We start from the raw sequence: 18,566 nt of genomic DNA on the forward strand, positions 1-18,566 counted from the left end.
TCCTAGCTTTGTCCTTTTTGCTCTCTGTCTGCAGTCCTTGGAGAGATCTTGGGTTGATTAGGTCGCCTTCCAAATGCAGTCAGCGCCTGATTTACTACTTGAACCTAATCTGAAGTGATTTTCCATCAGAATGAGGACAGTAGTTAGCTAAGCGATGGAATTAATCGAACACTGGGGAGGAACAAACAACCACTGATCTTGCCTGTCTGCTCTGCCTGTCTGCTCTGCCTGTCTGCTCTAGATGTCTGCTCTAGATGTCTGCTCTACCTGTCTGCTCTAGATGTCTGCTCTACCTGTCTGCTCTACCTGTCTGCTCTAGATGTCTGCTCTACCTGTCTGCTCTACCTGTCTGCTCTAGATGTCTGCTCTACCTGTCTGCTCTGCCTGTCTGCTCTAGATGTCTGCTCTACCTGTCTGCTCTAGATGTCTGCTCTACCTGTCTGCTCTAGATGTCTTCTCTACCTGTCTGCTCTACCTGTCTGCTCTAGATGTCTGCTCTACCTGTCTGCTCTAGATGTCTTCTCTACCTGTCTGCTCTACCTGTCTGCTCTAGATATCTGCTCTACCTGTCTTCTCTAGATGTCTGCTCTGCCTGTCTGCTCTGCCTGTCTGCTCTGCCTGTCTGCTCTAGATGTCTGCTCTGCCTGTTTGCTCTAGAGGTCTGCTCTACCTGTTTGCTCTAGAGGTCTGCTCTACCTGTCTGCTCTGCCTGTCTGCTCTAGATGTCTGCTCTGCCTGTCTGCTCTGCCTGTCTGCTCTACCTGTCTGCTCTGCCTGTCTGCTCTAGATGTCTGCTCTGCCTGTCTGCTCTATCTTCTCTCCTCTTCCAGATTCGATCTACAAAGACTGTTCTAAGCTTAAACATAAAACTATTTAGGAAAACAGTTGTTGTTTGTGTAAAGAGACAGTTGACTGGGTGTGCGTCCCAAATGGCACCCTATTCCCTATATAGTCCACTACTTTTGACCAAGGCCCGTAGGGAATATGGTGCCATTTGGGACTCAGTATGGGTGAGTGTCAGGAGAAGGACAGCGGCTCCGCTCCGCTTCGCTTGGCTTATCAGTGTCAGAGTTGACACAGCTTATCTGTGGAATAAAGCACCAGGATGCTCCTTAATCCAGTCCTGTCTCAGCCCAGAAACCTCTCAGCTGGTTTACAGATGCAGACTGGACGTGACACAACAAACAATTTGGAGTGGGATGTGATGCTCAATGCTATCTGTCAGATGTGAGTGGTAACGAAAGGGGCTAAAGTTGATGTCGGTTTATGGGGAGAGGGTCAAGCCTTCTCTGACTAATAAGACAGAGGATTGCAACAGATTCTGGAAGCTTTTCTTGGGAAGCAGCCTAAGGTCATAGTCATCTGATGACTATGGTTAACCTAGGCTAATATGGTCTAGCATGGTACAAGTTACCAACTTCGCCCAATCCCAGTTAAAGCCAGTAGTATATTTCTAACATTGCCAAATCCCACAAATAAGATATTTCTGATTACATCTTTGGATAGTGGGAAATAAGTTAAAAACCCTCCAGACAAGGTTTGTGCTGTTCATCTTTCGAAAGCCTGTGAAAATAGCTGTTCATAGCAAGGTCATCAGAAGCAGGCAGCTGTAAATGTTTTATGAGGAGCTCAATAAGCTCTGTTTTGTCCAACAACTTTGACACCAACCTACCTCACCGTGCAACAAATCTTCCAGCTCCACACCTAGAGACTAATGGTTTTACAAAGCTTTATCCTTGGAAACGCATGAAACTCCCCATCACATACTGATAAGAAAACTGACTGATACTCTCTCTCTCTCTCTCTCTCTCTCTCTCTCTCTCTCTCTCTCTCTCTCTCTCTCTCTCTCTCTCTCTCTCTCTGTGTGTGAAGCACTGGGGCTGAGGCTCCATACCTTTGTGTTGCAGCCAAGCCTTGTAACGCACCCGCTCTCATTTCTCTCATAGCAGCAGATTTAAAAGCCTTCCTTCCCTCATACTTTGTGCTTGTAAATTCCAAACACACCACCGCATCGCCCCGTTGAATATATGAGAAGGATTTTTTTCTTTCATATAAGACAAAATGTGTTTAGGGTCGTTAGAGTATAATTATTAACGTCATAAGTATTGCTTTTAGTGCCACTTAGCTTACCTCAGCGCTCAGAGGCTTATCTCATGGATAGAGATGAAACACCATATGGACTACTTAATAAGGTGGATGCAGTCTGCGTCCCAAATGGCACCATATTCCCTATATAGTACACTACTTTGAATCCTACTACACCGGCTCTGACGCTCGTCGGATGTGGCAGGGCTTGCAAACTATTACGGACTACAAAGGGAAACCCAGCCGCGAGCTGCCCAGTGACGCGAGCCTACCAGATTAGCTAAATGTCTTTTATGCTTGCTTCGAGGCAAGCAACACTGAAGCATACATGAGAGCACCAGCTGTTCCGGATGACTGTGTGATCACACTCTCCGTAGCCAATGTGAGCAAGACCTTTAAACAGGTCAACATTCACAAGTCCGCGGGGCCAGACAGATTACCAGGACGTGTACTCAGAGCATGCACGGACCAACTGGCAAGTGTCTTCCCTGACATTTTCAACCTCTCCCTGGCCGAGTCTGTAATATCTACGTTTCAAGCAGACCACCATAGTCACTGTGCCCAAGAAAATGAAGGTAACCTGCCTAGATGACTACCGCCTCGGTAGCCATGAAGTGCTTTGAAAGGCTGGAATGTCACACCCTGGCTCTGGGACTCTATATGTTGAGCCAGGGTGTGTTCATTCTATGTGTTGTGTTTCTATGTCGGGAGTTCTAGTTGTTGTATTTCTATGTTGGCCAGAGTGGCTCCCAATCAGAGGCAACGAGTGTCAGCTGTTGCTGGTTGTCTCTGATTGGGAGCCATATTTAAACAGTCTGTTTCCCTTAGTGTTTGTGGGATCTTGTTTCCTTTTGGTCTAAACCGTAGGTCTGCACGTATCGTTTGTTGTTTTGTTTATTGTCCGTATTATCACTAAAGATAAATAAACATGTTCGTTCATCACGCTGCGCCTTGGTCTACTCCATACGACGATCGTGACAGAAGATCCCACCATACCAGGACCAAGCAGCGTGTCCAGGAGCAGGCGGCCTGGACATGGGAGGAAGCGCCGGGAAAGGAGCTGGAAAGGTTGGCGATGGCCCAGGTGGGCAAATCGTGGTCCTGGGAGGACATGCTCGGGGGCAAGGGGCCATGGGCTAAGATTAAGGCCCTGGCGAGAGAGGAGCAACGGCGTAAACAGTGTCGTCGTCGGTCGGACGAGAGGCAACCCCAAAAAAATATTAGGGGGGGGGGGGGCACACGGCATGGGAGACTGGGCAGCAGGAGGCTGCCACAGGGCGATTTGGGAGATTTGGAGAGGAGGCCACCGGGTTTGGGGGGCCAGAAGGCAGGTTGGCGGAGCCTGGATGGAGAGCGGAACCAACTTCCCATACTCAGGCATGGCAGCATGGGACTGGGCAGGTTCCGCGGTATGCGGAGCGGCGTACTGTGCCACGAGTGGTCCGGCATAGTCCGGTACGTCCTGTGCGAGCACCCCGCACGTGTCGTGCGAAGGTGGGCATGCAGCCAGGACGGAGTGTACCGGCTCAGCGCTCGTGGTCTCCAGTGCCTCTCCTCGGTCCCGGATATCCTGCGCCAGTGTCACGTGCTGTTATGCCAGTACGGGTACACAGCCCTGTGTGTCCTGTGCGGATGCCTCACACAGAGTGTGTGAAGGTAGGCATTCAGCCAGGACGGGTTGTGGCCGCTCTTCACTCCAGGTCTCCTATCCGTCTCCACAGCCCGGTCCGGCCTGTTCCTGCCCCTCGCACCAAGCCTACGGTGCGCGTCGCCAGCCCGGCCCGGCCTGTTCCTGCCACTCGCACCAAGCCTACGGTGTGCGTAGCCAGCCCGGCCCGGCCTGTTCCTGCCACTCGCACCAAGCCTACGGTGCGCGTCGCCAGCCCGGCCCGGCCTGTTCCTGCCACTCGCACCAAGCCTACGGTGCGCGTCGCCAGCCCGGCCCGGCCTGTTCCTGCCACTCGCACCAAGCCTACGGTGCACGTCGCCAGCCCGGCCCGGCCTGTTCCTGCTACTCGCACCAAGCCAGGGGTGCGAGTCGTCAGCCCGGTAAGGCCCGTTCCGGCTCCACGCACCAAGCCAGGGGTGCGCATCGTCAGCCAGGTCCGGCCCGTTGCTGCTCCACGCACCAAGCCAGGGGTACGCATCGTCAGCCCGGTCCGGCCCGTAGCTGCTCCACGCACCAAGCCAGGGGTGCGCATCGTCAGCCCGGTCCGGCCCGTTCCTGCTCCACGCACCAAGCCAGGGGTGTGCGTCGTCAGTCCGGCACAACCCGTGCCTGGGTCACCGGTGCCTGGTCAGGTACCGGTCAGCTACTACACACCGGAGCTGAAGCTATCCGCTCCTACGATGTCCAGTTCAGCTCCAGCCAGCGGGGCCAGACCGGACCAGGGGCGCTATGGGGGGATTATTGGAGGGTGGTGGGCAAGCCCGGAGCCGGAACCGCCTCCGTGGAGGAATGCCCACCCAGCCCTCCCCTGTTTGGTTCAAGTTGAGGCGCGGTCGCAGTCCGCGCCTTTAGGGGGGGGTGTACTGTCACACCCTGGCTCTGGGACTCTATATGTTGAGCCAGGGTGTGTTCATTCTATGTGTTGTGTTTCTATGTCGGGAGTTCTAGTTGTTGTATTTCTATGTTGGCCAGAGTGGCTCCCAATCAGAGGCAACGAGTGTCAGCTGTTGCTGGTTGTCTCTGATTGGGAGCCATATTTAAACAGTCTGTTTCCCTTAGTGTTTGTGGGATCTTGTTTCCTTTTGGTCTAAACCGTAGGTCTGCACGTATCGTTTGTTGTTTTGTTTATTGTCCGTATTATCACTAAAGATAAATAAACATGTTCGTTCATCACGCTGCGCCTTGGTCTACTCCATACGACGATCGTGACATGGAAACCCTAGACCCACTCCAATACCGCCCCAACAGATCCACAGATGATGCAATTTCAATCGCACTCCACACTGCCCTTTACATTTACATGTACGTAATTTAGCAGACGCTCTTATCCAGAGCGACTTACAAATTGGTGCATTCACCTTATAACCACTTTACAATATGTTTTTTTTTCTTTTTTCTTTTTGGTGGGTGGGGTAAGGGGGGGTAGAAGGATTCCTTAAAGAGGTGGGGATTCAAGTGTCTCCGGAAGGTGGTGAGTGACTCCGCTGTCCTAGCGTCGTGAGGGAGCTTGTTCCACCATTGGGGTGCCAGAGCAGCGAACAGTTTTGACTGGGCTGAGCGGGAACTGTGCTTCCGCAGAGATAGGGGGGCCAGCAGGCCAGAGGTGGATGAACGCAATGCCCTCGTTTGGGTGTAGGGACTGATCAGAGCCTGAAGGTACAGAGGTGCTGTTCCCCTCACAGCTCCGTAGGCAAGCACCATGGTCTTGTAGCAGATGCAAGCTTCAACTGGAAGCCAGTGGAGTGTGCGGAGGAGCGGGGTGACGTGAGAGAACTTGGGAAGGTTGAACACCAGACGGGCTGCGGCATTCTGGAGGAGTTGTAGGGGTTTAATGGCACAGGCAGGGAGCCCAGCCAACAGCCAGTTGCAGTAATCCAGACGGGAGATGACAAGTGCCTGGATTAGGACCTGTGCCGCTTCCTGTGTAAGGCAGGGTCGTACTCTCCGAATGTTGTAGAGCATGAACCTACAGGATCGGGTCACCGCCTTGATGTTAGCGGAGAACGACCAGGGTCACGCCAAGGCTCTTTGCACTCTGGGAAGATGACACAATGGAGTTGTCAACCGTGATGGTGAGATCATGGAGCGGGCAGTCCTTCCCCGGGAGGAAGAGCAGCTCCGTCTTGCCGAGGTTCAGCTTGAGGTGGTGATCCATCATCCACACTGATATGTCTGCCAGACATGCAGAGATGCGATTCGCCACCTGGTTATCAGAAGTAACCACCTATAACCACCTGGACAAAAGGAACACCTATGTGAGAATGCTGTTCTTTGACTACAGCTCAGCGTTCAACTCCATAGTGCCCACAAAGCTCATAACTAAGCTAAGGACCCTGGGACTAAACATTTCCCTCTGCAACTGGATCCTGGACTTCCTGACGGGCCGCCCCCAGTTGGTAAGGGAAGGTAACAACACATCAACCACGCTGATCTTCAACGCTGCGGCCCCTCAGGGGTGCGTGCTAAGTCCCCTCCTGTACTCCCTATTCACCCACGACTGCGTGGCCAAGCATGACTCCAACACCATCATTACGTTTGATGACCACACAACAGTGGTAAGCCTGATCACCGACAACGATGAGACAGCCTACAGGGAGGAGGTCAGAGACCTGGCAATGTCGTGCCAGGACAACAACCTCTCCCTCAATGTGAGCAAGACAAAGGAGCTGATCGTGGACTACAGGAAAAGGAGGGCCGAACAGGCCCCTATTAACAGCAATGGGGCTGTAGTGGAGCGGGTCGAGTATTTCAAGTTCCTTGGTGTCCACATCACCAACAAACTATCATGGTCCAAACACACTAAGACAGTTGTAAAGAGGGCACGACAACACCTTTTCCCCCTCAGGAGACTGAAAATATTTGGCATGGGTCCCCAGATCCTCAAAAAGTTATACAGCTGCACCATCGAGAGCATCCTGACCGGTTGCATCACTGCCTGGTATGGCAACTGCTCGGCCTCCGACCATAAGGTGCTACAGATGGTAATGTGTACGGCCCAGTACATCACTGGGGCCAAGCTTCCTGCCATCCAAGACCTATATACTAGGCGGTGTCAGAGGAAGGCCCAAAAAATTGTCAGTCTCCAGTCACCCAAGTCATAGACTGTTCTCTCTGCTACCGCATGGCAAGCGGTACCGGAGCGCCAAGTCTAGTTCCAAAAGGCTCCTTAACAACTTCTACCCCCAAGCCATTAGACTGCTGAACACTATTTTCACTGCTGCTACTCGCTGTTTATTAGTCACTTTACCCCTACCTACAGTGAGGGAAAAAAGTATTTGATCCCCTGCTGATTTTGTACGTTTGCCCACTGACAAAGAAATTATCAGTCTATAATTGTAATGGTAGGTTCATTTGAACAGTGAGAGACAGAATAACAACAACAAAATCCAGAAAAACGCATGTCAAAAATGTTATAAATTGATTTGCATTTTAATGAGGGAAATAAGTATTTGACCCCCTCTCAATCCGAAAGATTTCTGGCTCCCAGATGTCTTTTATACAGGTAACGAGCTGAGATTAGGAGCACACTCTTAAAGGGAGTGCTCCTAATCTCAGCTTGTTACCTGTATAAAAGACACCTGTCCACAGAAGCAATCAATCAATCAGATTCCAAACTCTCCACCATGGCCAAGACCAAAGAGCTCTCCAAGGATGTCAGGGACAAGATTGGAATGGGCTACAAGACCATCGCCAAGCAGCTTGGTGAGAAGGTGACAACAGTTGGTGCGATTATTCGCAAATGGAAGAAACACAAAAGAACTGTCAATCTCTCTCGGCCTGGGGCTCCATGCAAGATCTCACCTTGTGGAGTTGCAATGATCATGAAAACGGTGAGGAATCAGCCCAGAACTACACGGGAGGATCTTGTCAATGATCTCAAGGCAGCTGGGACCATAGTCACCAAGAAAACAATTGGTAACACACTACGTCGTGAAGGACTGAAATCCTGCAGCGCCCACAAGGTTCCCCTGCTCAAGAAAGCACATATACAGGGCCGTCTGAAGTTTGCCAATGAACATCTGAATGATTCAGAGGAGAACTGGGTGAAAGTGTTGTGGTCAGATGAGACCAAAATTGAGCTCTTTGGCATCAACTCAACTCGCCGTGTTTGGAGGAGGAGGAATGCTGCCTATGACCCCAAGAACACCATCCCCACCGTCAAACATGGAGGTGGAAACATTATGCTTTGGGGGTGTTTTTCTGCTAAGGGGACAGGACAACTTCACCGCATCAAAGGGACGATGGACGGGGCCATGTACCGTCAAATCTTGGGTGAGAACCTCCTTCCCTCAGCCAGGGCATTGAAAATTGGTCTTGGATGGGTATTCCAGCATGACAATGACCCAAAACACACGGCCAAGGCAACAAAGGAGTGGCTCAAGAAGAAGCACATTAAGGTCCTGGAGTGGCCTAGCCAGTCTCCAGACCTTAATCCCATAGAAAATCTGTGGAGGGAGCTGAAGGTTCGAGTTGCCAAAAGTCAGCCTCAAAACCGTAATGACTTGGAGAAGATCTGCAAAGAGGAGTGGAACAAAATCCCTCCTGAGATGTGTGCAAACCTGGTGGCCAACTACAAGAAACGTCTGACCTCTGTGATTGCCAACAAGGGTTTTGCCACCAAGTACTAAGAGGGGTCAAATACTTATTTGCTCATTAAAATGCAAATCAATTTATACAATTTTTGACATGCGTTATTCTGGATTTTTTTGTTGTTATTCTGTCTCTCACTGTTCAAATAAACCTACCATAAAAAGTATAGACTAATCATGTCTTTGTCAGTGGGCAAACGTACAAAATCAGCAGGGGATCAAATACTTTTTTCCCTCATTGTACATGTACAAATTACCTAGACTAACCTGTTCTCCCGCACATTGACTCGGTACAGGCACCCCCTGTATAGCCTCGTTATAGTTACATTTTCTTTTCTTTTTTACTTTAGTTTATTTAGTAAATGTTTTCTTAACTCTATTTCTTGAACTGCATTGTTGGTTAAGGGCTTGTAAGTAAGCATTTCACGGTAAGGTCTACACCTGTTGTATTCGGCGCATGTGACAAATAAAATGTTATTTGATTTGATTTACTTTTGACCAGGGCCTATTGGGAATAGGGTGCCATTTGGGATGCAGTGTAATAACAGTGTGGTACAAGTCTGAGTCCCTGCAGGCAGGCGGGCGGGAGGTGTAGCAGGCAGCCTCATAACATTGTTTACACCCTTCTCTCTCTCTCTTTGAAATAGGTCTGTTTGGTCTTTTAATCAAGCTCTCACTCAAAGGAAAGGCGTTGGTTCGCCCTGCAATTTCTACTGTTATAAGGGTTTTTTGCTGGGGTGTGGTTAAGGTTGAGTTTGTGATAAATGGCATATGTGATAAGGAGAGGGTGAGAGAGAGGAGGGGTTGTTGAATTAGCTAGGTTGGTTATTTATTATTTTCACTTTAAAGTAGCATAGTTTTGGTGAAGTCTGTTAAACACTAAACATTATTGAGGTGAGCGATCATCAGCCTTCTAATTACAGCTAGGAATTTGGTAATGAGTCCGTTGCCTGGCAGTTGAACAGTGCTTGTGTCCCAAATTGCACCCTATTCCCTATAAGTGCACTAATTTTGACCAGAGCCCTATGGTCAAAAGTAGTACACTATATAGGGAATAGGGTGCAATTTGGGACACATCCAGTGAGCCTGCCTCCACTGTTGTCAGACTCCAGTGATTCCCTGTCAGCTGCCCTTTTCAAACACACAGAGGAGGTGATTAGATTAGAAGGAGGAACCAGCACAGAGGATGTGATTAGATTAGAATGAGGAACCAGCACAGAGGAGGTGATTAGATTAGAATGAGGAACCAGTACAGAGGAGGTGATTAGATTAGAATGAGGAACCGGCACAGAGGAGGTGATTAGATTAGAATGAGGAACCAGCACAGAGGAGGTGATTAGATTAGAATGAGGAACCAGCACAGAGGAGGTGATTAGATTAGAATGAGGAACCAGCACAGAGGAGGTGATTAGATTAGAATGAGGAACCAGCACAGAGGATGTCAATATTGACCCGTTTCAATCTGCCACTCAATTGACCGGCAGGCCTTGGATGCATCTCAAATGGCACCCTATTCCTTACGTAGTGCACTATTTTTGCGGCTCAGGTCAGACACTCCATCTGAATGAAGTTCAGACACTCCATCTGAATGAAGTTCAGACACTCCATCTGAATGAAGGTCAGAAACTCCATCTGAATGAAGGTCAGACCATCCATCTGAATGAAGGTCAGACCATCCATCTGAATGAAGGTCAGACCATCCATCTGAATGAAGGTCAGAAACTCCACCTGAATGAAGGCCAGACACTCCATCTGAATGAAGGCCAGACACTCCATCTGAATGAAGGTCAGACACTCCACCTGAATGAAGAGTGAGGAGGGAAATAGGTGGAGTGTTGACAACAGCAGACAACAAATTATGGGGAATGTTGTTAACGGATCAAAACTATCAATATTCCATCCATGCCAACACAAGGCCACTGTTCTACCTCCACAGCAAAGAACTGACCCCCCTCACACAGACACACACACCCCACCCTACCAAACCCCCAATGAAGATACATGTCAGTAACAAGATCAGTGCTCCTGCCAGCCTGCTAGCAAGTCCAAACAACAGTCCCAAGCAAAGACCTTCATCTACAAACCAAAACAACCACAGACAGAAAACAAGTCCAGCAAACAAAGAACAACATAGCTTCAACATAGCTTCAGGAAAAGCCTTTGTTTATGGAGGCACACTAGCTTTACCTGAGATGCCCGATTAATTAATGGGGTCTGACATGACGAGGTAGCTAGCATAGCCACCGTTAGCTAATGTTAATGAAGGAGGGAGGAGGCCAACTTCAGACGCAGTTGTATGTGGGGTTGAGGGCAGCGCAGACGTGCCGTGGTTTGGTTTTTATTTTTTTTATTTTTTTGTCATTTAGCAGACTTGGTTTGAAGTTTTCAAGCCTTCACTCTCTTTCATCAACTAAAGAGCTGCTCCAAATTAAACAGCTCGCTAGCAGATGGAGCGGAGGTGGGGGTCGGACGGGACAGGCGGTGTGGGACGGGACAGGGTGTGTGTGTGTGTGCGTGTGCGTGTCTGCGCACACGTGTGTGAGTGTGTGTGTGTCTGCAGGGGGAGTCTGGACAGAGAGGAAGCCCACTGAGTTTGTAATTAGCAGAGTTAGTCAGGACGTCCAACAGCTGGCGAGGAGTTTGACTGATTTTATCCTCTGCCCCCAAGGCAGCTTGCTAACTGTGCCTCTGATAGAGAGAGACACATTCCGCTCCTCCAACTAGGACTGACCTCCGACCAGCGGCATGCAGCTTCACTCTCTAAACATTATCTCTGCCACACACACACACACACACACACACACACACACACACACACACACACACACACACACACACACACACACACACACACACACACACACACACACATGGTTTCCATATGTTTGATGTGTTTGATCTCTGCACCTTAGCACACACGGTCTCACTCATGCACACACCCACACAGACATATCACAACTGCTGCTACCAGACTCTTATTATACTGCTCAGTGGATACACTGCCCTCCATCCCCCCCTTCCCCAGTACATGTGTAAATATTGGACTATAAATTGTGTCTTCCTGTATTATACTTACGCTAAAATATTTCTTATATTCTACTGAGCCATTTACTTTATGTTCGTATTCTTCTATTTTATTTCTTATTGTTGTTGCTTTGTCGAGAAGTAACCTGCAAGTTGGCATTTCGTTGGACCGTAAATACCATGTGTATCCTGTACAGAAGACTAATAAAACTAGAAACTGAGTCATACTCTATCTCTGCTATAATGGCAAATACATTATCGCTCCAAACGCCAAACCTTTTTTGCATCCATCAAACACAACAACGCTTCACTTACAGTAACCATGTGGTCCCCACCAGGGTGTCTGTATCTCTCTGTGCTGTGGATGGGGCCTGGATGTCTGGATGTCTCTGTGCTGTGGATGGGGCCTGGATGTCTGGATGTCTCTGTGCTGTGGATGGGGCCTGGATGTCTGTATGTCTCTGTGCTGTGGATGGGGCCTGGATGTCTGTATGTCTCTGTGCTGTGGATGGGGCCTGGATGTCTGGATGTCTCTGTGCTGTGGATGGGGCCTGGATGTCTGGATGTCTCTGTGCTGTGGATGGGGCCTGGATGTCTGTATGTCTCTATGCTGTGGATGGGGCCTGGATGTCTGTATGTCTCTGTGCTGTGGATGGGGCCTGGATGTCTGTATGTCTCTGTGCTGTGGATGGGGCCTGGATGTCTGTATGTCTCTGTGCTGTGGATGGGGCCTGGATGTCTGGATGTCTCTGTGCTGTGGATGGGGCCTGGATGTCTGGATGTCTCTGTGCTGTGGATGGGGCCTGGATGTCTGGATGTATCTGTGCTGTGGATGGGGCCTGGATGTCTGTATGTCTCTGTGCTGTGGATGGGGCCTGGATGTCTGTATGTCTCTGTGCTGTGGATGGGGCCTGGATGTCTGTATGTCTCTGTGCTGTGGATGGGGCCTGGATGTCTGGATGTCTCTGTGCTGTGGATGGGGCCTGGATGTCTGGATGTCTCTGTGCTGTGGATGGGGCCTGGATGTCTGGATGTCTCTGTGCTGTGGATGGGGCCTGGATGTCTGGATGTCTCTGTGCTGTGGATGGGGCCTGGATGTCTGTATGTCTCTATGCTGTGGATGGGGCCTGGATGTCTGTATGTCTCTGTGCTGTGGATGGGGCCTGGATGTCTGTATGTCTCTGTGCTGTGGATGGGGCCTGGATGTCTGTATGTCTCTGTGCTGTGGATGGGGCCTGGATGTCTGGATGTCTCTGTGCTGTGGATGGGGCCTGGATGTCTGGATGTCTCTGTGCTGTGGATGGGGCCTGGATGTCTGGATGTATCTGTGCTGTGGATGGGGCCTGGATGTCTGTATGTCTCTGTGCTGTGGATGGGGCCTGGATGTCTGTATGTCTCTGTGCTGTGGATGGGGCCTGGATGTCTGTATGTCTCTGTGCTGTGGATGGGGCCTGGATGTCTGGATGTCTCTGTGCTGTGGATGGGGCCTGGATGTCTGGATGTCTCTGTGCTGTGGATGGGGCCTGGATGTCTGGATGTCTCTGTGCTGTGGATGGGGCCTGGATGTCTGGATGTCTCTGTGCTGTGGATGGGGCCTGGATGTCTGGATGTCTCTGTGCTGTGGATGGGGCCTGGATGTCTGGATGTCTCTGTCCTGTGGATGGGGCCTGGATGTCTGGATGTCTCTGTGCTGTGGATGGGGCCTGGATGTCTGGATGTCTCTGTGCTGTGGATGGGGCCTGGATGTCTGGATGTCTCTGTGCTGTGGATGGGGCCTGGATGTCTGGATGTCTCTGTGCTGTGGATGGGGCCTGGATATCTGGATGTCTCTGAGCTGTGGATGGGGCCTGGATGTCTGGATGTCTCTGTGCTGTGGATGGGGCCGGATGGATAAAAGCCTCTGTGCTGTGGATGGGGCCGGATGGATAAAAGCCTCTGTGCCTCCTCTCTTTTTCTTCGCTGCTGCGTTGCTGTGCATACGCCAACTCTACTGAGTGTCCTGCTTCTGTTCCTCCATCTGAGGCTAGACACACACACACATGCACACACACACACAGACAGACAGACACACTCATAACCACAACCATGTGCTGAACACACTTCCAAACACCCACAAAGGCATGCGCTCAACCACAGTAATTCAGACATAGACCCCCCCCCCCCTGCACACACACTTATTGACCACCCCTAGTCACACTCATAGACCCCCCCCCTTCCCACACTCATAGACCCCCCATCCCACACTCATAGACTCCCCCTTCCCACACTCATAGACCCTCACTTCCCACACTCATAGATCCCCCCTTCCCACACTCATAGACCCCCCCTTCCCACACTCATAGATCCCCCCTTCCCACACTCATAGACCCCCCCTTCCCACACTCATAGACCCCCCATCCCACACTCATAGACCCCCCCACCCCCCTCACCGCCCCCTTCCCACACTCATAGACCCCCCCCCCCCCCCCCTTCCCACACTCATATTACATATATTATATTATGTATTATAGGAGGATGAGTGATACAAGTTCAATGAAGATTAGTAGAAGGTTTAGGTTTAGGGTTATCTCATTGATTCTTTTGCGCCAGGCAAATACTTGTTGAACGCAGGTTTCGTGACAAGTGCTGTACGTAACAGTTCTGTAACAGAGTGTTGTAACAGTTCGGAGCCATATATAACAGACTCCAGTGTTAGCCTCTACGTCACGGCTAGCTGGATTAGCCCAATTGGTGTCTTTGTAAAGGCAGTGGCTGCATCCCAAATGACACACCTTCCCTATTTAGTGCACTACTTTTAACCAGGGCCCATAGGGCTCTGTTCCAAAGTAGTGCACTGCATAGGAATAGGGTGCAATTTGGGACGCACTAAGTGATTCTAATTGGCCCGGCCTGTTACGCCTCAGACCCTGTCATCCTAATCTGCATTAATCCCTCTTTGTGTTAAACACAAATTAGTTTGTGAAGTGGGGCTCGATTTAGGTCAATCCTCTGGAAAAGAGTCCGGCCGGCAATGTTTGCCTGTGTGTGTGTGTGTGTGTGTGTGTGTGTGTGTGTGTGTGTGTGTGTGTGTGTGTGTGTGTGTGTGTGTGTGTATGTGTGCATGCTTGTGAGTGTGCTTGCTTGAGTCCCCTGTTACAGATTTAAAGGGAGAGGGATGGAGGGATAGATTCAGGGTGGAGGTGTGGAGGGATGGAGGGATGGATTCAGGGTGGAGAGGTGGGGGGTGGATTCAGGGTGGAGGGGTGGAGGGGTGGAGGGGTGGAGGGGTGGAGGGGTGGAGGGGTGGAGGGATGGATTCAGGGTGGAGGGGTCTAGGGCTAGCCAGCCAGTAACTGGGTGGAGGGGTCGAGGGCTAGCCAGCCAATCACTGGGTGGAGAGGTGGAGGACTAGCCAGCCAGTCACTGGGTGGAGGAGTGGAGGACTAGCCAGCCAGTCACTGCGTTATGCTAACAGCTATTATCACTGTTTTCATTGAAGATTAGCGAGGGGATTTAGCCTGGGATTCTACAGAGAGGGAGACAGACAGCGGGTGATTGGGTTCTGTGCTCATGGGTCTGTGTGTTTGTGTGTATTTGTGTGTGTTGATGTGTGTGTGTGTGTGTGTGTGTCTGTGTGTGTGTTTGATTGTGTGTGTGTGTTTGTGTGTGTATGACTTTATGTGTATGAGCTAGTGTCTGTCTATAGATGTGTGTGTGAGAGAGAAAATAAAGGGTGAGCGTCAGGAACACTCGCTTCTCTCTCTCTCAATTCAATTTCAATTCAATTTAAATTTAAATTCAACTCTCAATCTTTCTCTCTCTCTCTCTGTCTCTCTCTTACTCTCTCTCCCTCTCATACTCTCCCTCTCACTCTTTCTCTCTCTCTTGCTCTCTCTTTCTCTCTCCCTCTCTCTTTCTCTCTCTCCCCTCTCTCTCTCTCTCTGTCTCGCTCTCTCTTCCTCCTTCCCTCTCTCCCTCCACCAGCTCACACATGATAGATAGAATGAAATGACGAAGCATTCCAATTATGGTGGAAAATGACTTTGCCCTTCCGCAAAGTCACAGAGACTATTACAGAAACTATTATTTCTGTTGATTCCTGCGACAGCGTATGGACTGGATCTGGGTGAAAACAAGTATTTTATGTTCAGGGGGGAGAATAGTGCTGTATGAAACATGGGCAGGCAGAGAGGCAGGCAGTTAGCAGTGGGGAGAGGCAGGCAGGGAGGGACGAGAGGCAGGCAGGAAGCAGTGGGGTTAGAGGCAGGCAGGCAGGCAGGGAGGCAGGGAGGCAGGGAGGGAGGGAGCAAGGGAGGGACTAGGGCGGAGAGGCAGGCAGGGAGGGAGGGAGGAGAGGCAGGGAGGAGAAGCAGGCAGGGAGGGAGTTGAGGCAGGGAGGGAGGGAGGGAGGGAGGGAGGGAGGGAGGGAGGGAGGGAGGGAGGGAGGAGAAGCAGGCAGGGAGAGAGTTGAGGCAGGCAGGGAGGAGAGGCAGGGAGGGAGGGAGGGAGGGAGGGACTAGTGAGTTGAGGCAGGCAGGCAGGGAGGAGAGGCAGGGAGGAGAAGCAGGTAGGGAGGGAGGTGAGGCAGGCAGGGAGGAGAGGCAGGGAGGAGAAGCAGGCAGGGAGGGAGGTGAGGCAGGCAGGGAGGGAGGAGAAGCAGGCAGGGAGGGAGGAGAGGCAGGCAGGGAGGAGAGGCAGGCAGGGAGGAGAGGCAGGCAGGGAGGGAGGAAGGAGAGGCAGGCAGAGAGCGAGGAGAGGCAGGCAGGGAGGAGAGGCAAGGAGGAGAAGCAGGCAGGCAGGGAGGATAATCTTCAGGAGGGAAATGGGAATGCCCCTTTATCTCCTCAGTCTCCATAGCCTTCACTTTTCTCTCTCTCTCTCTCTCGCTCCCTCCCTCCCTCCCCCCTCCATCCCTGCCTTGCTCCCTTTAAGTTTCTCCTTCCTTTCTGTTTCTTTGTGTTTCCCAATTCAATTACGTTTTGTGATTTTGTTTAATATTTAAAGATTGGAAAGGGTCCAGCTGGCAAACCATTACAGCTGTGGAGGGAGGAAGGAAACCTCTCTTTGTTCAGTGTGCAACTACAGTACACCTCAGTGAGGGCGAAACAGCCTGGCTCAGCCTACTGTACTCTCTATTGCCTTGACGTTCAACCTTCATACCTCTATAAACCTCCTATAACCTCCATATCACATCAACATCCTTACAGTACCTCCATCATCCATACCCTCTGAACAGGCCCACTTCATGTGCCGGGTCTCACCTACACCAGAGCCAATTCCTTCCTTCCCTCTGCTCTCTCACATCGATACATTTTCCATTTACAACTGACTCCCCTTGCTTACATTGATACATTTTCCATTTACAACTGACTCTCCTTGCTTATATTGATACATTTTAAATGTTTTAACTAACCAACTCTCTATAATACTGCATATTCATTTTTTTCAGAATTATCCTCAATACTGCTGTATTAGACAATCATTCAGTTTCTATATTACTATTCAGCGTTTTCCTAATTACTTTTTCAAGGGGAATATATGAGAAACTAAACATCTCTGTTTCACATTCCTCCCTTGCTGCATCATTATCTCCAACTTCGGCTCTCTCTAGACGTTAACATCCGACAAGGCCCAAATCCCCGTCCTTTGCATAAGAAAGAGACGGAGCCATCGTGGACATAGGTCGGGGTGCTTTGTAAGGATCTGACGGCGAGCGAGTAAACTGCCTATTCCATCAATCCTATTTTTCGTAGCTGTCTATATACCACCACAAACCAATGCTGGCACTAAGACTGCACTCAATGAGCTGTATAAGGCCATAAGTAAACAGGAAAACGCTCATCCAGAGGCAGCGCTCCTAGTTGCCGGGGACTTTAATGCAGGGAAACTTACATCCGTTCTACCTAATTTCTACCAGCATGTTAAATGTGCAACCAAAGGAAAAAAAACCTCTAGACCAGCTTTACTCCACACACAGAGACGCATACACAGCCCTCCCTCGCCCTCCATTTGGCAAATCTGACCATAACTCTATCCTCCTGATTCCCGCTTATAAGCAAAAACTAAAGCAGGAAGCACCAGTGACTCGGTTAATAAAAAGGTGGTCAGATGACGCAGATGCTAAGCTACAGGACTGTTTTGCTAGCACAGACTGGAATATGTTCCGGGATTCTTCAGATAGCATTGAGGAGTACGCCACATCAGTCACTGGCTTCATCAATAAGTGCATCGATGACATCGTCCGCCACAGTGACTGTACGTACATACCCCAACCAGAAGCCATGGATTCCAGGAAACATCCGCACTGAGCGAAAGGCTAGAGCTGCCGCTTTCAAGGAGCGGGACTCTAACCCGGACGCTTATAAGAAATCCCGCTATGCCCTCAGACGAACCATCAAACAGGCAAAGAGCCAATACAGGACTAAGATAGAATTGTACTACACTGGCTCTGACGCTCGTCGGATGTGGCAGGGCTTGAAAGCTATTACAGACTACAAAGGGAAGCACAGCCGCGAGCTGCCCAATGACACAAGCCTACCAGACGAGCTAAATCACTTCTATGCTCGCTTCGAGGCAAGCAACACTGAAGCATGCATGAGAGCACCAGCTGTTCCAGATGACTATGTGATTGCGCTCTCCGTAGCCGATGTGAGTAAGACTTTTAAGCAGGTCAACATTCACAAAGCCGCAGGGCCAGACGGATTACCAGGACGTGTACTCCGAGCATGTGCTGACCAACTGGCAAGTGTCTTAACTTACATTTTCAACATGTCCCTGACTGAGTGTAATACCAACATGTTTCAAGCAGACCACCATAGTCCCTGTGCCCAAGAACACTAAGATAACCTGCCTAAATGACTACCGACCAGTAGCACTCACGTCTGTAGCCATGAAGTGCTTTGAAAGGCTGGTCATGACTCACATCCACACCATTATCCCAGTAACCCTAGACCCACTCCAATTTGCATACCGCCCCAACAGATCCACAGATGATGCAATCTCTATTGCACTCCACACTGCCCTTTCCCACCTGGACAAGAGGAACACCTATGTGAGAATGCTATTCATTGACTACAGCTCAGCGTTCAACACCATAGTGCCCTCAAAGCTCATCACTAAGCTAAGGATCCTGGGACTAAACACCTCCCTCTGCAACTGGATCCTGGACTTACTGACGGGCCGCCCCCAGGTGGTAAGGGTAGGTAACAACACATCTGCCA

Source organism: Coregonus lavaretus (assembly GCF_964263955.1).
Source record: "Coregonus lavaretus genome assembly, chromosome: 4".
In the NCBI taxonomy this organism is placed as follows: Eukaryota; Metazoa; Chordata; class Actinopteri; order Salmoniformes; family Salmonidae; genus Coregonus; species Coregonus lavaretus.